Source organism: Lepisosteus oculatus, chromosome 4 (genome assembly GCF_040954835.1).
Source record: "Lepisosteus oculatus isolate fLepOcu1 chromosome 4, fLepOcu1.hap2, whole genome shotgun sequence".
In the NCBI taxonomy this organism is placed as follows: Eukaryota; Metazoa; Chordata; class Actinopteri; order Semionotiformes; family Lepisosteidae; genus Lepisosteus; species Lepisosteus oculatus.
The window spans coordinates 2,755,046-2,765,731 of record NC_090699.1 but is presented as its reverse complement, the minus strand read 5'-3'; the positions used below and the strand labels follow the sequence as shown (position 1 = coordinate 2,765,731).

The 10,686-nt window shown below is 55.2% G+C and overlaps 1 protein-coding gene across 1 annotated transcript in view; it reads left to right on the top strand.

The window, feature by feature from the left end:
* LOC138238273 (cytosolic sulfotransferase 3-like) overlaps window positions 1-10,686 on the top strand; it is a 271,472-nt gene that overhangs the window by 12,073 nt on the left and 248,713 nt on the right. The window lies entirely within an intron of this gene.

Sequence of the window (10,686 nt, the reverse complement as noted above, 5' to 3'; positions counted from 1 at the left end):
GTGTGAGGCAGTGTTGTGTGTCTCGTGTTGTTGCAGTGCTGTCCTGAGGCTGGCTGGTGTGGGTGTGGCTCGGGGGGCTGTGCTGGGTGGCGCTGTGTGACCCCTCTCTCTCTCTGTCAGATCATACTCCACTCGCTGCACTGCTACCAGCCCCGGTGTGTGTGTGTGTGTGTGTGTGTGTGTGTGTGTGTGACCCCTCTCTCTCTCTCTGTCAGATCATACTCCACTCGCTGCACTGCTACCAGCCCCGGTGTGTGTGTGTGTGTGTGTGTGTGTGTGTGTGTGTGTGTGTGTGTGTGTGTGTGAGGCAGTGTTGTGTGTCTCGTGTTGTTGCAGTGCTGTCCTGAGGCTGGCTGGTGTGGGTGTGGCTCGGGGGGCTGTGCTGGGTGGCGCTGTGTGACCCCTCTCTCTCTCTGTCAGATCATACTCCACTCGCTGCACTGCTACCAGCCCCGGTGTGTGTGTGTGTGTGTGTGTGTGTGTGTGTGTGTGTGTGTGTGTGTGTGTGTGTGTGTGTGTGTGTGTGTGTGTGTGTGTGTGTGTGTGTGTGAGGCAGTGTTGTGTGTCTCGTGTTGTTGCAGTGCTGTCCTGAGGCTGGCTGGTGTGGGTGTGGCTCGGGGGGCTGTGCTGGGTGGCGCTGTGTGACCCTTCTCTCTCTCTCTGTCAGATCATACTCCACTCGCTGCACTGCTACCAGCCCCGGTGTGTGTGTGTGTGTGTGTGTGTGTGTGTGTGTGTGTGTGTGTGTGTGTGAGGCAGTGTTGTGTGTCTCGTGTTGTTGCAGTGCTGTCCTGAGGCTGGCTGGTGTGGGTGTGGCTCGGGGGGCTGTGCTGGGTGGCGCTGTGTGACCCCTCTCTCTCTCTCTGTCAGATCATACTCCACTCGCTGCACTGCTACCAGCCCCGGTTCCACGTGGTCCAGGCCAGTGACGTCTACAGCTCCCACTGGGGCCTGCGCTGGTCCTTCACCTTCGCCGAGACCGTCTTCCTCACCGTCACCGCCTACCAGAACAAGAAGGTCAGAGGTCACGGCGTACCCCGCGCACAGACCGCTGTCGCACACCTGCGTCCAGTGTCGCCGACGCCCTGTCTCTCTCTCACACACTCTCACACTCACTCTCTCTCATACATTTACTCTCTCTCTCTCATACATTTACTCTCTCTCTCTCTCTCTCTCTCTCTCTCTCTCTCTCTGTCTTTATCCCTCTCTCTCTCTCAATTCAATTCAAGGTGCTTTATTAGCATGACCGATGGGTACAATCAGTGTTGCCAAAGCAAATAAAAATAATAAAATTAACATAGAACAAAACAAAAAATAGAAGTAAAATAAAATCTACAGACATGTTACAGACATTTACAACAAAGACATATTATATAATATTGACATCTACTGTAGGCAGCTGGAGCATTATTGGGAGACAGACTCACTGTTCCTCAGGCTGTGACAGGAGATCACATACTGGGCTGCCAGATCAACTGAGTTCCCTCCTCCCTCTCCCAGTAGGATTGGGACCTGTTGTGGTTTTGGCAGGTGTGGGAACTCTGGGATTAGATTTCTGAATTTCGGGAAGAATGTTTCTCTAATCCCAGAGTATCTGTCACAGTGCAGTAGGAAGTGCACCTCTGTCTCTATTTCTCCCCGCTGGCAGTGGGAGCACTCTCCCACTGCCAGCAACACTCACTCTCTCACTCTCTCACTCTCTCTCACTCTCTCACTCCCCCTCTCTCACACTCACTCTCTCACTCTCTCTGACTCTCTCACTCCCTCTCTCTCACACTCACTCTCTCTCACTCTCTCACTCCCTCTCTCTCACACTCACTCTCTCTCTCACACACACTCTCTCATACTCACTCTCTCACTCCCTCTCTCTCACACTCACTCACTCTCTCTCACACTCACTCTCTCTCTCACACACTCTCTCATACTCACTCTCTCACTCCCTCTCTCTCACACATTTACTCTCTCACACTCACTCTCTCACTCTCTCTCACTCTCTCTCACTCTCTCACTCCCTCTCTCTCACACATTTACTCTCTCTCACACACTCTCTCACTCTCTCACTCTCTCTCACTCTCTCACTCCCCCTCTCTCACACTCACTCTCTCACTCTCTCTCTCTCACTCTCTCTCTCACACACTCTCAGTCTCACTCTCACTCTCTCTCTCTCACACTCTCACTCTCTCACACACTCTCTCACACACTCTCACTCTCTCTCTCTCACTCTCTCACACACTCCTGCTTTGTGCTGGTGTGGGCGACTCAGTGGTGTTGCTGTTGTTGTGCCTCAGATCACCGAGCTGAAGATCCAGTCGAACCCGTTTGCGAAGGGCTTCAGGGAGAATGGAATGAACAGCAAGAGGTGAGACCAGCGCCCCCCGATTGTTGTCTGACATACTGCCCTCCTTCTGCAGTGTCGCTGGCTCTAGGGTAAATAATGAACCGTACCTGCCCTCCTCCTGACTCCAGGGTAATTAATGAACCTTACCTGCCCTCCTCCTGCAGTGTCACTGGCTCCAGGGTAATTAATGAACCGTACCTGCCCTCCTCCTGACCCAGGGTAATTAATGAACCGTACCTGCCCTCTTCCTGCAGTGTCGCTAGCTCTAGGGTTATTAATGAACCGTACCTGCCCTCCTCCTGCAGTGTCGCTGGCTCTAGGGTAATTAATGAACCGTACCTGCCCTCCTCCTGACTCCAGGGTAATTAATGAACCGTACCTGCCCTCCTCCTGACTCCAGGGTAATTAATGAACCTTACCTGCCCTCCTCCTGACTCCAGGGTAATTAATGAACCGTACCTACCCTCCTCCTGCAGTGTCGCTGGCTCTAGGGTAATTAATGAACCATACCTGGCCTCCTCCTAACTCCAGGGTAATTAATGAACCGTACCTGCCCTCCTCCTGACTCCAGGGTAATTAATGAACCGTACCTGCCCTCCTCCTGCAGTGTCGCTGGCTCTAGGGTAATTTATGAACCTTACCTGCCCTCCTCCTGCAGTGTCGCTGGCTCTAGGGTAATTAATGAACCGTACCTGCCCTCCTCCTGCAGTGTCGCTGGCTCTAGGGTAAATAATGAACCGTACCTGCCCTCCTCCTGCAGTGTCACTGGCTCCAGGGTAATTAATGAACCTTACCTGCCCTCCTCCTGACTCCAGGGTAATTAATGAACCGTACCTGCCCTCCTCCTGCAGTGTTGCTGGCTCTAGGGTAATTAATGAACCTTACATGCCCTCCTCCTGCAGTGTCGCTGGCTCTAGGGTAAATAATGAACCGTACCTGCCCTCCTCCTGCAGTGTCACTGGCTCTAGGGTAATTAATGAACCTTACCTGCCCTCCTCCTGCAGTGTCGCTGGCTCTAGGGTAATTAATGAACCTTACCTGCCCTCCTCCTGACTCCAGGGTAATTAATGAACCGTACCTGCCCTCCTCCTGACTCCAGGGTAATTAATGAACCGTACCTGCCCTCCTCCTGCAGTGTCGCTGGCTCTAGGGTAATTAATGAACCGTACCTGCCCTCCTCCTTACTCCAGGGTAATTAATGAACCGTACCTGCCCTCCTCCTGACTCCAGGGTAATTAATGAACCTTACCTGCCCTCCTCCTGCAGTGTCACTGGCTCCAGGGTAATTAATGAACCTTACCTGCCCTCCTCCTGACTCCAGGGTAATTAATGAACCGTACCTGCCCTCCTCCTGCAGTGTCGCTGACTCTAGGGTAATTAATGAACCGTACCTGCCCTCCTCCTGCAGTGTCGCTGGCTCTAGGGTAATTTATGAACCTTACCTACCCTCCTCCTGCAGTGTCGCTGGCTTTAGGGTAATTAATGAACCGTACCTGCCCTCCTCCTGCAGTGTCGCTGGCTCTAGGGTAATTAATGAACCGTACCTGCCCTCCTCCTGCAGTGTCGCTGGCTCTAGGGTGATTAATGAACCGTACCTGCCCTCCTCCTGCAGTGTCGCTGGCTCTAGGGTGATTAATGAACCGTACCTGCCCTCCTCCTGCAGTGTCGCTGGCTCTAGGGTAAATAATGAACCGTACCTGCCCTCCTCCTGACTCCAGGGTAATTAATGAACCGTACCTGCCCTCCTCCTGCAGTGTCGCTGGCTCTAGGGTAAATAATGAACCGTACCTGCCCTCCTCCTGCAGTGACGCTGGCTCTAGGGTGATTAATGAACCGTACCTGCCCTCCTCCTGCAGTGACGCTGGCTCTAGGGTGATTAATGAACCGTACCTGCCCTCCTCCTGCAGTGTCGCTGGCTCTAGGGTGATTAATGAACCGTACCTGCCCTCCTCCTGCAGTGTCGCTGGCTCAGTCGGTGTGCTGGTGTTGTGAGCGCGGTGTCTCTCCTCTGAGTGTGCTCTAGCGCCGCCCTCGTGGTCAGAGGCCCCCCTCACCCTGCTGCCTCTGTTTCCAGGGTGCGAGAGGCGCGACGCAAGAGGAAGCTCATCTGCACGCCGGCAGCGCAGGAGCCTGGACCCCTCGACCCCAGTGAGCTCCAGCGCCTGCCTCCGCTGTCCTGACGTCTCTGCCCGTCTCCCCCTCTCTCTCTCTCCCTCTCACTCTCTCTCTGTCTCACCATCTCCCCCTGCCTCTCTCTCTGTCTCACCATCTCCCCCTGTCCCTCTCTCTGTCTCACCATCTCCCCCTGCCCCTCTCTCTGTCTCACCATCTCCCCCCGCCTCTCTCTCTGTCTCACCATCTCCCCCTGCCCCTCTCTCTGTCTCACTCCCTCTCTCTCTGTCTCACCATCTCCCCCCGCCTCTCTCTCTGTCTCACTCCCTCTCTCTCTGTCTCACCATCTCCCCTGCCCCTCTCTCTGTCTCACCATCTCCCCCTGCCTCTCTCTCTGTCTCACCATCTCCCCCTGCCTCTCTCTCTGTCTCACTCCCTCTCTCTCTGTCTCACCATCTCCCCCTGCCCCTCTCTCTGTCTCACCATTTCCCCCTGCCTCTCTCTCTGTCTCACCATCTCCCCCCGCCTCTCTCTCTGTCTCACCATCTCCCCCTGCCTCTCTCTCTGTCTCACCATCTCCCCCTGCCTCTCTCTCTGTCTCACTCCCTCTCTCTCTGTCTCACCATCTCCCCCTGCCTCTCTCTCTGTCTCACTCCCTCTCTCTCTGTCTCACCATCTCCCCCTGCCTCTTTCTCTGTCTCACCATCTCCCCCTGTCCCTCTCTCTGTCTCACCATCTCCCCCCGCCTCTCTCTCTGTCTCACCATCTCCCCTGCCCCTCTCTCTGTCTCACCATCTCCCCCTGCCTCTCTCTCTGTCTCACCATCTCCCCCTGCCTCTCTCTCTGTCTCACTCCCTCTCTCTCTGTCTCACCATCTCCCCCTGCCCCTCTCTCTGTCTCACTCCCTCTCTCTCTGTCTCACCATCTCCCCCTGCCTCTCTCTCTGTCTCACTCCCTCTCTCTCTGTCTCACCATCTCCCCCTGCCTCTCTCTCTGTCTCACCATCTCCCCCTGTCCCTCTCTCTGTCTCACCATCTCCCCCCGCCTCTCTCTCTGTCTCACTCCCTCTCTCTCTGTCTCACCATCTCTCCCCCCTGCCCCCCTCTCTCTCCCCCCCAGTGTCGGCCCCCTGTGACTCCACCGAGGCCCTGGCGGAGACGGCCCTGCAGGACCTGGGCCTCCCCGGCCTGGCCGACCCCAGCCCCGGCTGCGCCTTCCCCCGGCCGCCCAGCGCAGGCGAGGCCCTGGCTCTGCTGAGCCCCGGGCCGGAGCAGGCCTTCGGGCCGGCGGGGGGGCGGGGGGACCCCGTGGCCCCCCAGGACGCGCTGCTGGCCAGGTGGGTGTCCTGACCACGCCCAGGGGTCTCCTGACCACGCCCAGGGGCTCCTGACGGACTGATGCTGCAGCTTCATTGCTGTTCTTACGAGACTTCCTCTCATTCGTTCTCACTCCCCTCTCTCCTCCTCTTCCTCGCTCCTGGTCTGATCATCGTTATTATTGATCTGTTGATCTGCCCCTCTCTCTCCTCCTCTTCCTCGCTCCTGGTCTGATCATCGTTATTATTGATCTGTTGATCTGCCCCTCTCTCTCCTCCTCTTCCTCGCTCCTGGTCTGATCATCGTTATTATTGATCTGTTGATCTGCCCCTCTCTCTCCTCCTCTTCCTCACTCCTGGTCTGGTCATCGTTATTATTGATCTGTTGATCTGCCCCTCTCTCTCCTCCTCTTCCTCGCTCCTGGTCTGATCATCGTTATTATTGATCTGTTGATCTGCCCCTCTCTCTCCTCCTCTTCCTTACTCCTGGTCTGATCATCGTTATTATTGATCTGTTGATCTGCCCCTCTCTCTCCTCCTCTTCCTCGCTCCTGGTCTGATCATCGTTATTATTGATCTGTTGATCTGCCCCTCTCTCTCCTCCTCTTCCTCGCTCCTGGTCTGATCATCGTTATTATTGATCTGTTGATCTGCCCCTCTCTCTCCTCCTCTTCCTTGCTCCTGGTCTGATCATCGTTATTATTGATCTGTTGATCTGCCCCTCTCTCTCCTCCTCTTCCTTGCTCCTGGTCTGATCATCGTTATTATTGATCTGTTGATCTGCCCCTCTCTCTCCTCCTCTTCCTCGCTCCTGGTCTGATCATCGTTATTATTGATCTGTTGATCTGCCCCTCTCTCTCCTCCTCTTCCTCGCTCCTGGTCTGATCATCCTTATTATTGATCTGTTGATCTGCCCCTCTCTCTCCTCCTCTTCCTCACTCCTGGTCTGGTCTCCTGGTCTGATCATCATTATTATTGATCTGTTGATCTGCCCCTCTCTCTCCTCCTCTTCCTCACTCCTGGTCTGATCATCATTATTATTGATCTGTTGATCTGCCCCTCTCTCTCCTCCTCTTCCTCGCTCCTGGTCTGATCATCGTTATTATTGATCTGTTGATCTGCCCCTCTCTCTCCTCCTCTTCCTTGCTCCTGGTCTGATCATCGTTATTATTGATCTGTTGATCTGCCCCTCTCTCTCCTCCTCTTCCTCGCTCCTGGTCTGATCATCGTTATTATTGATCTGTTGATCTGCCCCTCTCTCTCCTCCTCTTCCTCGCTCCTGGTCTGATCATCGTTATTATTGATCTGTTGATCTGCCCCTCTCTCTCCTCCTCTTCCTCACTCCTGGTCTGATCATCGTTATTATTGATCTGTTGATCTGCCCCTCTCTCTCCTCCTCTTCCTCGCTCCTGGTCTGATCATCCTTATTATTGATCTGTTGATCTGCCCCTCTCTCTCCTCCTCTTCCTCACTCCTGGTCTGGTCTCCTGGTCTGATCATCATTATTATTGATCTGTTGATCTGCCCCTCTCTCTCCTCCTCTTCCTCACTCCTGGTCTGGTCATCGTTATTATTGATCTGTTGATCTGCCCCCCTCTCTCCTCCTCTTCCTCGCTCCTGGTCTAATCATCGTTATTATTGATCTGTTGATCTGCCCCTCTCTCTCCTCCTCTTCCTCGCTCCTGGTCTGATCATCGTTATTATTGATCTGTTGATCTGCCCCTCTCTCTCCTCCTCTTCCTCGCTCCTGGTCTGATCGTCGTTATTATTGATCTGTTGATCTGCCCCTCTCTCTCCTCCTCTTCCTCGCTCCTGGTCTGATCGTCGTTATTATTGATCTGTTGATCTGCCCCTCTCTCTCCTCCTCTTCCTCACTCCTGGTCTGATCTTTGTTATTATTGATCTGTTGATCTGCCCCTCTCTCTCCTCCTCTTCCTCGCTCCTGGTCTGATCATCGTTATTATTGATCTGTTGATCTGCCCCTCTCTCTCCTCCTCTTCCTTACTCCTGGTCTGATCATCGTTATTATTGATCTGTTGATCTGCCCCTCTCTCTCCTCCTCTTCCTCGCTCCTGGTCTGATCATCGTTATTATTGATCTGTTGATCTGCCCCTCTCTCTCCTCCTCTTCCTCGCTCCTGGTCTCCCTCTGGTATTGCTATTACTTATTATTATTGTTGTTGTTGTAATTTGAATAATATTTTTCTCCTCTCTCCTCTCTCTCCTGGTCAACTCCTCTCTCTCTCCTCTCTCTTCTCTCTTCTGGTCTGCTCCTCTCTCTCCTCTCTCTTCTCTCTCCTGGTCTGCTCCTCTCTCTCCTCTCTCTCCTCTCTCCTGGTCTGCTCCTCTCTCTCTCCTCTCTCTCCTCTCTCCTGGTCTGCTCCTCTCTCTCTCCTCTCTCCTGGTGTGCTCATCTCTCTCTCCTCTCTCTCTCCTCTCTCCTGGTCTGCTCATCTCTCTCTCCTCTCTCTCCTCTCTCCTGGTCTGCTCCTCTCTCTCTCCTCTCTCTCCTCTCTCCTGGTCTGCTCCTCTCTCTCTCCTCTCTCCTGGTCTGCTCTCTGTTATTGTTCATATTTATTATTGTCATTTGAATAATATTTTCCCTCCTCCTCTCTCTCCCCAGCTCCCCACACTCTCTCCTCCCTCACTACAGCCCCCCCCAGACTTACCTGCCCCTGTCCTGCCCCCCGGCCGAGACAGGGGGGCATCCCCCGCCGCGGCTCCCTGTGCTGCAGGGCACCCCCTACCCCCTGGATCTGGCGGTGCACCTGAGCCCAGAGCCGCCTCTTCCCTGCTCCCCCCCCGCCCCTCCTGCCCTCTACCCCCCGGCCCGGTACCCCGACCCCTTTCCCGGCTACCCCCTGCGCTGCTGGCAGGACCCCCGGGCCTTCGGGCTCCAGTACAGGCACCTCTGCGGGCAGCCCCGCTCCTCGGGGGCCTACCTGGACATGGGGGCCGGCAGGGCCCTGTTCTGAGCCGGCGGGCGGTCGCACCCCTGCCCTCCACCAGAGGGCGCTGGCGCTCGCCGGGCGGCACAGGGCAGAGGCCCTGACAGGACCCACCCTTCGCTCACGCCTGTCCCAGGATGCCTCGCCCCAGCGTACACATATCCCAGGATTCCTCAGCCTCAACGTACACGTATCCCAGGATGCCTCGCCCCAGCGTACACGTATCCCAGGATGCCTCGCCCCAGCGTACACGTATCCCAGGATTCCTCAGCCTCAGCGTACACGTATCCCAGGATTCTTCAGCCTCAGCGTACACGTATCCCAGGATGCCTCGCCCCAGCGTACACGTATCCCAGGATTCCTCATCCTCAACGTACACGTATCCCAGGATTCTTCAGCCTCAGTGTACACGTATCCCAGGATTCCTCAGCCTCATCGTACACATATCCCAGGATGCCTCGCCCCAGCGTACACGTATCCCAGGATGCCTCGCCCCAGCGTACACGTATCCCAGGATTCTTCAGCCTCAGCGTACATGTATCCCAGGATTCCTCAGCCTCAGCGTACACGTATCCCAGGATTCCTCGCCCCAGCGTACATGTATCCCAGGATGCCTCGCCCCAGCGTACACGTATCCCAGGATGCCTCGCCCGAGCATGCATGTATCCCAGGATGCCTCAGCCCCACCTGTGCCGTCCCCGGGAGAAGACTGCCTCGAACCTGCAGCCGAGGGAGACCCTGAGGGAGACCCGGGGGGACCCAGTGAATTCCCTGTCCTGCTGGTTTCTATTGAACTGGACACAGCGCTGTGCTGGTGTGTGCATGCAGGGGAGGAGGGGGTGTGAATTCCCTGTCCTGTTGGTTTCTATTAAATTTCTGTCAAGGTCAGATGTGAGCAGTGTGACTGGGGTGAGAGCTGTTTACTCAAAGACAGTCCAGTGTCCAAGCCTGCGCTGGCTCTATACAAGCTGTCTGTCTGTCTCTCTCTGTCTCTGTCTCTCTGTCTCTGTACGTGCTGGTCTCGGTCTGTCAAGGTCAGATGTGAGCAGTGTGACTGGGGTGAGAGCTGTTTACTCCGAGACAGTCCAGTGTCCAAGCCTGCGCTGGCTCTATACAGTCTGTCTGTCTCTCTCTGTCTCTGTCTCTCTGTCTCTGTACGTGCTGGTCTCGGTCTGTCAAGGTCAGGTGTGAGCAGTGTGACTGGGGTGAGAGCTGTTTACTCTGAGACAGTCCAGTGTCCAAGCCTGCGCTGGCTCTGTACAGTCTGTCTGTCTGTCTCTCTCTGTCTCTGTCTCTCTGTCTCTGTACGTGCTGGTCTCGGTCTGTCAAGGTCAGATGTGAGCAGTGTGACTGGGGTGAGAGCTGTTTACTCCGAGACAGTCCAGTGTCCAAGCCTGCGCTGGCTCTGTACAAGCTGTCTGTCTCTCTCTGTCTCTCTGTCTCTCTGTCTCTCTGTCTCTCTGTCTCTCTGTCTCTGTATGTGCTGGTCTCGGTCTGTCAAGGTCAGATGTGAGCAGTGTGACTGGGGTGAGAGCTGTTTACTCCGAGACAGTCCAGTGTCCAAGCCTGCGCTGGCTCTATACAGTCTGTCTGTCTCTCTCTGTCTCTGTCTCTCTGTCTCTGTACGTGCTGGTCTCGGTCTGTCAAGGTCAGGTGTGAGCAGTGTGACTGGGGTGAGAGCTGTTTACTCTGAGACAGTCCAGTGTCCAAGCCTGCGCTGGCTCTGTACAGTCTGTCTGTCTGTCTCTCTCTGTCTCTGTCTCTCTGTCTCTGTACGTGCTGGTCTCGGTCTGTCAAGGTCAGATGTGAGCAGTGTGACTGGGGTGAGAGCTGTTTACTCCGAGACAGTCCAGTGTCCAAGCCTGCGCTGGCTCTATACAGTCTGTCTGTCTCTCTCTGTCTCTGTCTCTCTGTCTCTGTACGTGCTGGTCTCGGTCTGTCAAGGTCAGATGTGAGCAGTGTGACTGGGGTGAG